This window comes from Marmota marmota, unplaced genomic scaffold (genome assembly GCF_001458135.2).
Source record: "Marmota marmota marmota unplaced genomic scaffold, marMar, whole genome shotgun sequence".
In the NCBI taxonomy this organism is placed as follows: Eukaryota; Metazoa; Chordata; class Mammalia; order Rodentia; family Sciuridae; genus Marmota; species Marmota marmota.
In genome coordinates this window covers 13,318,310-13,330,544 of record NW_026000261.1, presented here as the reverse complement: position 1 = coordinate 13,330,544, position 12,235 = coordinate 13,318,310, and the positions used below count along the sequence as shown (strand labels likewise).

The 12,235-nt window shown below is 31.8% G+C and overlaps 1 pseudogene; it reads left to right on the top strand.

Moving 5' to 3' along the window:
- The window catches only part of LOC107152467, a 147,052-nt pseudogene extending 135,840 nt beyond the window's left edge, over positions 1-11,212 (top strand).
- Positions 11,213-12,235: the final 1,023 nt, after the last annotated feature.

Genomic DNA, 12,235 nt, shown 5'->3' with positions numbered 1-12,235 from the left:
ATATATATATATATATATATATATATATATATATATATATATATATATATATTTCCTTCTATCTGCTTCATATATAATATATTTTTAAATATTCATAATTCTTTTAGCTGATTTTTATTAAATTCTCATATGAAGAATGAAAAAATGATTATGTCTCCCTTGAGTTTTTAATTTTAGAGATTGTCATTCCAAACACGATTTTATTCTATATATATTCTTTTCATGACATTAATGTAAACTGTCAAAAATTGACTCTTTGGGTACACTGCAATAGTTTATTACTTTTAATAATAAATACAAGTAGTTGGCTTATATTTCATGAAATTTTTATCCAAGAAATGAAGTCTGCTTTATAAGAAGAAAGATAGATGTAAAGGTTGAGCAAAAAAGCTAAATTTTGTGAAAATATCAATGCTATACAAGCATTTATCTTCAATCATTGCAGAGATACTTATTTTAATGTACTTACTTGGTTACACCTAGAATAAAATCTGTAATTTAGAAATAATTTTTAAGAATTGGTATGCACCTGGGCATGGTGGTGCATGCCTGTAATCCCAAAAGCTTGGAGATTCACAATTTCAAAGCTAAACTCAGCAATTTACTATGGCCCTAAGAAACTCAGTGAGACCATGTCTCAAAGTAAAATAGAAAAAAGGGCTGGAGGTTTAGAAGGCCTCAGTGGTTGAGCACCTCTGGGTTCAATCCCCTGTATCAAAACTAATTAATTAATTAATATGTGATGCATATATTTTAATACTGTACATTTCTTCAAAGAGATTTTTAAGGAAAATTATTCCATAGGTTTTCAGTACACTGGACTATTTTAACTTGACTAATGCTTAGTAACTGTGCTTCTGAGATTCACATTCTAAAAATATTCCAAGTTAAAGTTGGTCCAAAAACTATCTTACAGGAGATTTGGAGATAAATAATGAAAAACGACAATACTTTTGAAAATAGCAAATATATTCTATTGTGTGCATAAACCACATTTTCTTTATCACTTCATCTGTTGATAGGCACCTAAATTTGTTCCATAACTTAGCTATCATGAATTGTGCTGCTTATAAACATTGATGCTGCTGAGTCACTACAGTATGCTGATTTAAAATCCTTTGGTTATGTATAGAGGAGTGAGATAATTGGGTCAAATTGTGATTCCATTCCTAGCTCTTTGAGGAATTTTCATACTGCTTTCAAGAGTGGTTGCACCAATTTGTAATCTTCTGGTAAATAGATTGCTCTAGAGACTGTCGTGCTAAATGAAATAAGACAATCCCCCAAATCCGAATATTAAATGTTCTCTTTGATCTCTAGATTCTGACTTGCAACAAAGTTGGGGGGATAGAAGTTCAGTGGATTAGGAAAAGGAGAATAAAGGGAAGGGAGGGAGGATAAGAATAAGAAAGTGGAATGAATCTGACATAAATTTCCTGTGTACATATGTGAATACACCTAGTGAATCTCAATGTGGTGTACATCCACAAGACTGGTATCCTAATTAGAATAATATCTAGTCCATGTTTGTATAAATATGTCAAAACAGAATCTACTGTCATATATAACTAAAAGGAACAATTTTTTTTAAAGAGCAGAATAAGAAAAGATGATAAAAAGGAACTAGCTTCTAACAGACTTCATATTTCTAACTCATCTTCTCAAATTATGGACCTCTCATCAGTGATTCCATGCTAACTCTCAAGGATGTGACTGGAGTTTCCTCACTGGCAATTACATGCATCTCTCCAGAGTTTCTATTTCATAGATAAAACTGAGCTGTCAGAAACAAATGGGCACTTTTTCCCACTTGCCATCCAAAATCTGAATAGTTAGTAAATTATTTTAAACAGTTATGACTGATTTTTTTTGTCTAGGGAATGAACTCAGGGACACTAAACCACTAAGCTAAGTTCCAAGACCTACTCTGTATTTTTAGTTAGAGACAGAGTCTCACTGAGTTGCTTAGTGCCTCACCATTGCTAAGGCTGACTGAATTTGCAATCCTCCTGCCTCACCCTTCCAAACTGTTGGGATTACACGCATGTACCACAGCTCCCAGTATGATTGATAATTTTGGCTTTTTTATGTTTCCAATTTTCCAGTGATTCCTGTGCAAGTGGTTAGTTTTAATACCTTATACATATGTTAGTTTTTTTTTTTCAAATTATTACTAAGCTTTGGTTTACACAAACTTTTAATATATCAGTTGTGGAGGCAGAATAAGAATGGCATTTGTTACAAAAAATAGGTGTTTGATCTTGAATATTTTAATTAATTTTGATAATCTTGAACTTAGTCATTAGTAACTTGTCAGTGACAATACTTAATAATTAGATTTTTGGAATAATAAAATATCATATTATATGGCAAATATATATTAAAAGCCTGCATCAGTGGGAAAGATAAATAAATAAATATATATATATACAAAAAGATAAAAAAATAAGGAAATAATTTTGTTACATACTGTTTAGAAACTGCTAGGAAATATTTGGTATACAATGGCACATAAATGATAGTGGGAAATATTGAACTTAAGTGAATACATTAAAAGGGTTTATCCTAGAAAATTTTAGAACAATGGACTGATGAAAATTAAAATTGATTTCAATTATCAATATATGGCAACAATTCCAAACAATGCCATGATAAGGAAAAAATTCTGAGAAAATCATTTGTTGGTCTAAGTGCTAAACAATTAGTATAGCTTATGTAGAATTTTAATTGCATACATTTCAGTTTAATATATTTATATTACTTATATTTTCATAACACATTTTATTTATGTGAAAGTTAATTCGGATATTTCAACATTATAACATGCAAGAACTCAGATATTTTGCTCATTGATATTAGAATTTCATGCAATTAGGCTGGGGATATAGCTCAATTAGTATAACACTTTCTTTGCATGCACAAGGCCTAAGATTTGATCCCCAGCACAAGAAAACAAACAAACAAACAAAAAATTCATGCAACTAAACCATAAGTTTGAAATACTGTTCAATTCTAATATTCAGTGTGTCCACATGATGTTTATATTTTTATGTAAAATTTATAGAATAAGAATTGTACAAGTTTTATGTAGTTTTTCAAAATCTACATAGCTGTAAAATAGTAATGTTAGTGCAAAACTTTTGTCCCCTTAGATATTTATTTTATTTTGACAGATTTTTATTTAATGATTATTAATTCAGATAATTTTATTCAACAGATGAGGGAAATGTTTAAAGAAATCTCTAGGTGTAAAATATCCCAGTTACATATTCCACTGCTAAAAAACAGTGGCTGAAGAAATGCTTAATTACTATATAACAAATGAATTAGCCCATGGACCAAAATGTGTATAAATGGAAATGAAAACACCTGTATTCTAGTGAAGAAAATATACATATATTCATTTGATATTAAGTATACTAAACATTGTGATAGGAGTTAAAACATTAAGATAAAGACATAATAAATAATTCACGCAAAGATGAAAAATAAGATAAGTTCATCAAAATACCAATAGTGTTACCACATAGTTTGCTCTATGTAATAATAAAATAATGAGAAAAAAAGAGAAGAATAAGAGAAATTTTATAGCAGGTAGTTAAAAAAAAACAGTGGCAAAAACAGTGGCAAAAGCTAATATAAGGAGAGAAAAAGTAGAGGTCAGAATAGGGAAAATTTTCCCTACCACTTAAATAATTTAAAAATAATATGTAGAGTGCATAAATGCAAACCTGGGAGAAATAACTCCTCTATTTATGATATGCCTTGTTCTGTTAAGCATGTTATATTGTATACTTGAAATAAGATTAGAGGTAAAAATTCCCCAAATCTTTAGAATATCTAATAGCAAGGAAAATAAATAACAAAACAAATAATTGATAAATGAGTACATTTTTGACAAAATTAATTTTTACTATAGTTGTAAAAACATTTCTTTTTTTGAAGCATCATAATTATATGTAATAGTTGAGTTATTTTTGACAATATCATATATGCATTGAATTCAATTTCAATCCCTTGTCCCCCTTCCCTCCCCTCTTCCCTATTTTATTTCTCCTTTCTCTACTCATCTTCTTTTTACTCATTTATTTATTTTTATTGGTACTTCATACATATACATAAAGATGAAATGCTCTATGGTATATTTATATAAGCATATAATGTGATTTTGCTAAATTCATTCCATAATTCTTCCGCTTTCCCAATTGTTCCTCCCTTCCTCAATTTCTTTCTTCTGGTCCACTGATATTTCCTATACCATTGATATCCAACTTCCCTCACTTTCTTTGCCTTATTTTGCTCTAGTTTCTGCATGTAAGAAAAACTTATTCGTCTGAGTCTGCTCTATTTTATTTAGCAGGATGTTTTCTATTCACATTTTATTCACATCTATTTACAAAACTATTATTTTATTATTCTTTATGGGTTACTAAAATTCCATTCTGTGTGTGTGTGTGTGTGTGTGTTTGTGTGTGATATGTATGTATATGTGTCACATTTTCTTGATCAATTGATCTATTGGTAGGCCTCTGGGCTGATTTCATAATTTGTATACTGTGAATTTTGCTGCCATAAACACTGAAATTACTGTGTCACTATATGTGCTGATTTTAGTCCTTTTGGATAAATATCAAAAAGTGGGAAACCTAGGTAATACATATTTCCATTCTTAGTTTTTTCAGGCATCTTCATACTGCTTTCCAGAATAGTTCTATTAGTTTGAGGTCCCACTAAAAATGTATGAGTGTAACTTTGCCCCCACATCCTCACTAGATTGTATTATTGTATTGTTGATAATTGCCATTCTGACTTGAGTGAGATGAAATCTTAGTGTAGTTTTGATTTGCATTTTATTCATTGCTAGAGAAGTTGAGCATTTTTTCATGTATTTGTGGAACATTTTCATTTCTCCCTTTGAGACATATCCTTGATTTATTTTGTCCATCTATTTATTGATTTATTTGCTTTTTCTTAGAATTACACTTCTGAGTTCTTTAAATATTCTAGATACATAGTTTTCTACTACAGTTAGACAAATATTTCAAAATAAATATCTTAAAGTAAATGTGAAGATTCATAAAAAATAATGAAATAAATATATTCAATAAAACATAAATGGATAAGCAAAACTAAGGAAAAAGAGCTATGTTGCTCTAATAGAAAACCAAAATCTTGGAAAAGAGAACTATCGTAATAATATAAGAGAAAATGATACTGAAAACTCTCTCTCTCTCTCTCTCTCTCTCTCTCTCTCTCTCTCTCTCTTTGACACACACACACAAAAATTAAGTGGGGTAAAAGTGTTAAGAAAATTGGAAGAGAAACTCTGAAGAACCAATGTAGGAGAACAGAAAGAAGAAAACATAAACATAAGCAGGAGAGATAAAAATTGAAATATTTTATAGGAATAAAACATGATAGTCCTTCAATGAAAAGAGCTACACCAATACCAAAATGAAAATAAATAAATAAATAAGCCCATCCATATGTACACATAGAAGTAACACTGCATCAAGACAAGTGTAAACTAATAAACTTTGAAGCTACTAAATAGATTAAATTCAGGAATTATTATTTAGTTGATGAGAAAGTCAGAAACAAAAAATTATAAGGAAAAAGTAGATGTTAACCTAACTTTCTATAACTAACTAAACTATTATTACAGAATGGGAATATACTTCAGATATTCTCAGTCACTTCAGAATTAAGCAATGTGATAATTTTAATTAACGTAAACATTGAATGTATTTGAAGAAAATCAAATGTAGCAAATAGTCGCTGGAAAGAATAAAAAGTGTTGAAAAGTGATATGGCTAAAGTATATTGTAACCATTTGGTTCAAGAACAAATAAAATTGCAATTACAACCAAATTAGCAAGATTGGAAAAGTGTGTAAATAGGTGATAAAAATGTCCTAAAGCAATGATTAGTTTCAGAAAGAAAAGAGGAAAAACATTCTTAGATTCTCAACACATTAGAAAAATGTAAATTTATCCACATGTATTTTAAATTTTAGGCTAACAATGAAAGTAAGATATATCCAAATTTTATCTTCCAAACTAACAGAATTTGTGCAATTGTCATGATAATATAAAATAAAAAAAGGAAAGGAAGGAGAAGAATATAAGCAAATTAACAAATATATTAGTAATAACAAACTTGAAATACAAAATGATCATTTTGTACCAAAAATTCAACTATATGCTTCTAAAGAAAAATAACTGGAACAAAAGAACAACAAAAAAATTATTTTACATTAAGATCTTGGAAAAAATGTCCAGCAAATACTAAAAAGCAACTTCTGTATCAATACCATTCAGACAAAATTGAACTCAATGAAAAAAGTATTAAAATAGATGAAAAGGAACTGTATCGAATAATAAAAGAAAAAAAAATATTGAATTTTATATTGACAACTTTTTTTTTTATAAATTTAAGAGTAAAATTATTGATTTAAATACATTTCTAAATAAAAAACAAAGCTAGTAATATGACTGACAAAAAAAGTTTCAGGATCACAATTATCTATGGAAACATCAAGTAGACAATAACAGTGATTGGATATTAATGTAGGAATTCTCAAAACCATTTAATATTTGACAAAAAACAAGTGAATGCCTAACAAGAAAAAGTTACATTCAAAATACCAGGAAATATTATGATATTTTTAGTTTTAATTTTACTACTCTTTCCCATATCACATCATTGAAGGAAAGTTGCTTAATTTCTGATTTCTACCTTGAGACGTAAAGATAAATATAAATTATATTTGTAATGACCTAGTCTTTCTGTAATTTGTTAGAAGGACTAATATTTCCATACCTGTGTTGAAATTCAATGAGAAAATATGACATAAGTTGAGTATCAGATGGGAACTCAAAGTAGTGATGATTACTACAGCACAGGAGTAACTAGGGTATGCAGAGTTGTGCTCATTCAGGTGTAAAAGATTTTAAGACAGGGGCTGGGGTTGTGGCTCATTGGTAGAGCACTCGCTTAGCATGTGCGGAGTCCTGGGTTCCATCCTCAGCACCACATAAAAATAAATAAACAAAACAAAGGTGTTGTGTCCAACCACAAATTTAAAAAAAATATTTAAAAGAAAGGATTACAAGACAGAAATATAATATTTTAATTTTTTTGTTCTTTATAGATTTATACATGATAGTAGAATATATGTTGACATACAGACTTGGAGTATGACTTATTCAAATTAGCATCCAATTTTTGTTGGATGTACATGATGGTGAAGTTCGTTATGGTGTATTCATGTGTGTACACAGGAAGGTTATGTCAGATTCATTCCACTGTTTTTCTTATTCCTATCCCCTTTATTTCCCTTTATTCCCCTTTGTCTAATCCACTGTCCCAGGAACCACCCTGTGGAACTATGGAATGCAATAGTACTTATGAAAGTAGAAGCAAGATATGGCAAAAAAAGTGATCTCTCGTGACGTTATTTGAACTTCTAGATGAAGGTTTACCTAAATCCAGTCTTATCTCTGGACTTCTCAGCTACATTGGTCAATAAATTCTATTTGATCTCAGACCATTTATTTATGTTGGCTTCTCTGTCAATTGCAACTAAAGCATCCCTCTCTGATAACCACACTCTGAATCAAGTACTATGTAAACAAATGTTAAACATTGTATAACAGTATTCAATACAAATACCAAGTTGTAAATCTGTATAAACAATAGGATAACATTTGAAATGTATCTAAATTTTTCCTAGCTTCAGTTTTCTTATTTGAAAATGGAAGTAATAAAAATATCTTTTAATTCATTGTGACAAATAAAATAAGACATGTTTAATGACAAAAAAAGGAAAAAGGGAATACAATAGATACTTAAGACACTCAGAATAAACCACAGTAAAATTACTTTGTGTGTGTGTGCGTGTGTGTGTGTGTGTGTGTGTGTGTCTGGAGATTGAACCCACGGCCTTGTGCATACAAGGTAAGCACTCTACCAACTGTGTAAAATTATTAAACTTTAAAGCAGTTTAAATTACTAAACTTTAAAGCAGTCATGAGATTAAAATTAATGAGTTAAAATTAATGCTAAAATTACTAAACTTTAAAGCAGTCATGAGATTCCAGGAGGCAGTGAAGGAAATGTGTCCCCTATGGTGAAGTTGGGTGGCAGCCACTGCTGGCTGAGTGACCGTTTCCCATTTAAAGCTGAGATACAGGGAAAATAGCTAGGGATAGATCAAAATACTTGCTGAACAGTAGACTCACAGAATATTAAAACCAAACTACTGCCTGTAGACTCACAGAATATTGAAACCAAACTACTACCTGAATATCATTTGACTAGACAGCCAGTAGCTGATCTATATTTAAGATGAGTGAATTGGGGCTGGGGTTATAGCTCAGTGGTAGAGCACATGCCTTTCATACATGAGGCATGGGGTTCAATTGTCAGCACCACATAAAAATAAAGATATTTTGTCCATCTACAAACTAAAAAAAAAATTTTTTAAACATCAGTGAGTTAGAAAAAAGTCTTGGGTTCCATGGCCACTGAAAAGAAAACACAAATTGCCATGTGATGCTCCAGGGTACTATATTACATTCATTGGTGAAAAGTTGGAGAGAACTTAAAAGTAAATATATTGAAGAATTGGCTGAACACATATCTGCAAATATTAGTGATATTGGGAATTCCAATATCAAACCAGTAAATTTGTGATTTTTAAGGACACATTTGTGTAAAAAAAAAAAAAACAATAGCAAGTAAAAGATTTTTCCAATGATGATGTTCAGAAAACTCATGTATCTATTACAGAACAGGGAATTATTGATAAATCTCTTTAGGACTGCTTTTCCTTTAGTCATTGGATGGTTTCCTGTTTGTGGTGAATTAAGATAGAAGCATTGCATTTATGTCAGAATATGTCTCACAATAGTTGAAAAAGACCTGCATATATCTACAATATCTTGCATGAAGAATATTAAAAGTATTTTCTTTAAAAACTTACTAAAATCTATAGTTAATAGACTATCCTAGGCAAGTGAGAACTTGAGATGAAAATATCATATATTTAATTGCCATATATTAATGAAAGAATATCAGTCCTGAAATGTACAAGAAATATTAAACAATGCAGTGTTTTTCCTGATCTCAGTCACAAGCTATGGTGGAGGAAGGGAAATATTTGTGGTCATGTATGATCAGTGTGGCATATCACATTACTAAAGGAGAAAGAGCATTTCCATCAAATCCTAAGAGCCTTATTACTAAACATGAACTTTCTAGATCAATATAGATACACATTTTTAATACAGATATAAATTTGCTGATATTCTCAATGAAGCCTGATTCTGAAGTTATAATCCAAAGGTGTAGTCAGGGTTTTTTTAAATTTGAATGATGGGCAGTCATGGTCCTAGTAATGTCATTTTTCAAGCTTATATTCATGGCCATGCAGAATCCTCAGTTTATTGATTCTCCTTGGTTGATGAAAATACAGTGACTACACAAACAACAACAACAAAACAAAATACAAAAAACAAAAAATCAAATTCTTTTGAAATACCATAAAAAATGTTGTCATAACTTTTTCTCAGCATACTTTTTTCAGAGGGAACAGAATATGTATTAAATAAGCCCACATTCTATAGGACAATGCATTAGCTCTCTTGCAGCTAGATGCGACAGTTTTATAGGAGGCACAAGTATGTCACCAAACCAAGCATTACAGTTGCAGATCAGCAGGCCTCATGGTTAGACCTCAGCATCATAAAGCAGATGAGAGAAACTGGTATGGGTCTTCCAATAACATAGCTTCATGGACCTCTGGGTCAGGCATGCAGTAACCTTCTTCTTAGCAGAACAATAATGATGGGATCAACATGAGTAGTCATTGAAATGGCAGTCCTGGTCTTGGCTCCCACCTACAGAGTATCCTGATTTCTTCTTATAATTCTGGGAGTCTAAAGATGGATTCACATCAGATTCTCCCTAATGTAGGCATGTACACTCCCATGGGATCTTCTGGCAACACTGAGATTCAGAACTTTTCTAGCAGCTCTCTCAATGCCCTGCAACCCATCAGTGAGAGTGTGGGAACTTCTCTTTCATTTATTGTGTCTTCATCAGACACCAAATTTGATAACTCTCATATTAAAAATATAACGCAATCAAGTTAAATGGGCAGTCAAGATTCCAAAATTTCCCTAGGCTTATAATATGACCAGAATCTCATGAAGATTTCAATGTGTCACTCAGATGGTAGAGATTGTCTTAGTGACAAAGAAAGTAAAGATAGCATTGGGGAAGGTTTATACATTCAAATGGGTCCTTTGTAAAGCAAAGGTCATAAAAAATGTCTGCAGTTACATATCTGCTTTTCTGATGAATGAGTTCATTACTTCTTGACCAACTCTCCTTTGGATTCAAGTTGTAAAGACTCTTCTATTAGTGTTGCCAGCCCCTCTTGATTCTTTTCCTTAACAGCAGGAAGAATGTCCTTCATATCCAATCTGCATGCCTCACTGTTGCAAAGGAGGCACTAAATTTTGTACAAGTTGCTGCAGAATGGGAATTCACCAACCAAAGTAGTCAAGATTTCCACAGAAGCCACTGAGACAGACACAAGCACTACAACTTTTTTTTTTGATTGAAGAAATTCCAAGCAAGAACTCTTAAGTCATTAAAAAAGAATATGAATAATGTAATTCTTAGGTATCTGATGGATAAGATAATCTTAGTGACAAACTATCTAAATAATGTCAACCCCAGGTGCAAAGAATGCATAATAAAATGAATCAGTGTGACAACTGTACCATTCTTAGCTCAGGTCAAGAGAATGACTCTAAAATTAAGACAGATACAAGTGAAGAGGGTTCTGGAGACCTGGATAATCTAGATATATTCTTGGTCATCTGACTTTTTGACTTTTATAATAATCCCATATCCACATATGGCATCAGTCTGAGGAAAAAGCAACAAATGTTTAAAGGAAATAATTCTCCATGTTTGAGAAGTCCATGGTCTGTGCTGGCCATTTTTCCTCCCTATGACAGCATAGTGTCTCTATATAGCCCTTTTGGGCTGAGGTCTTCCAGGAAAAATTATCAGTGCTTTCTCCATGCTATCAAACCAAACTATATTGGGTGGGAATCCAAGTATGATGGATAGTCAGAAAAAATATGGCAGTTTTGCCTCCATGGGAGTCCTACTGACTGTAGTATGGTACACATGAATGGCAGCAGTGGAAACTTGAGAGAAGAATATGAATTCCATGCCTATGACTGGCATCCCATTGTTCCTGATCAGAATTATTTCTGACACCTCTATACTTGAACCTCTAAGGAAATCACTGAAAAAAAAATGACACTGCACTAGGATAGTCTAGAGGTAAAAAAATTGTTGTTTAGGCACTCAATTTTAAAGCAAATACCAGCTTTGATATCTGTATGAATTATTCCAAGTGATGTCATTTAAGCAGGATTGAATCTTAAACTGAAGCAAAAATGTACCAGTCTTCCCCACCATATAGGTTTATCATGGGATTCAAAACAGAAATACTTCTGGGCATAGTGGCACACACCTGTAATCTCAGCAGCTTGGAAAGCAGAGGCAGGAAGATTGCAAGTTCAAAACCAGCCTCAGCAGCTTAGTGATGTCCTATGCAACTTAGTGAGACTCTGTCTTAGGAAAACAAAGGGGTGTGTGTGGGGGGGCGCTAAGGATGTTTTTCAGTGGTTAAGCAATCCTGAGTTGGATCCCAGTGCCTAATAATAATAATAATAATAATAATAATAATAATAATAAATATTTTCGGCATTCTTCTTCCTCCTAAAAATGTGTTTCTTGAGAGATGGAGTGTTTCTGATCACAAAGCTATCCTATGTCACTTCCTTCTTCCTTACTAGACAACGTTTTTCAAATAAATAAAGGTGAGTTAAAAAAAAAAAACTTAAGAGATCAGAACAGATTAGAACATCTGGTTTTTCTGTTTACTGGATTTTCAGTAGGAAAAATCAGATGACAGTATTAATTATAGAAGTAGCAAGTTTTTCATGTGCTAACATTCAAATCAGTGAACATTGTTTAAAAAGTAATTAATAGGATGATAGCCTCTGCGTACGGGGGTTGCTGAAGTGCTGAGCGTGGTGCTCAGAGCAGCAGCTTTAATCGAGATTTCGCACAGCTTGTTAGAGCTCCTTTCACCGTTAATCTGTAGCGGACCACTTTGCCAAGCAGCAGGAAGAACAAAGAGATC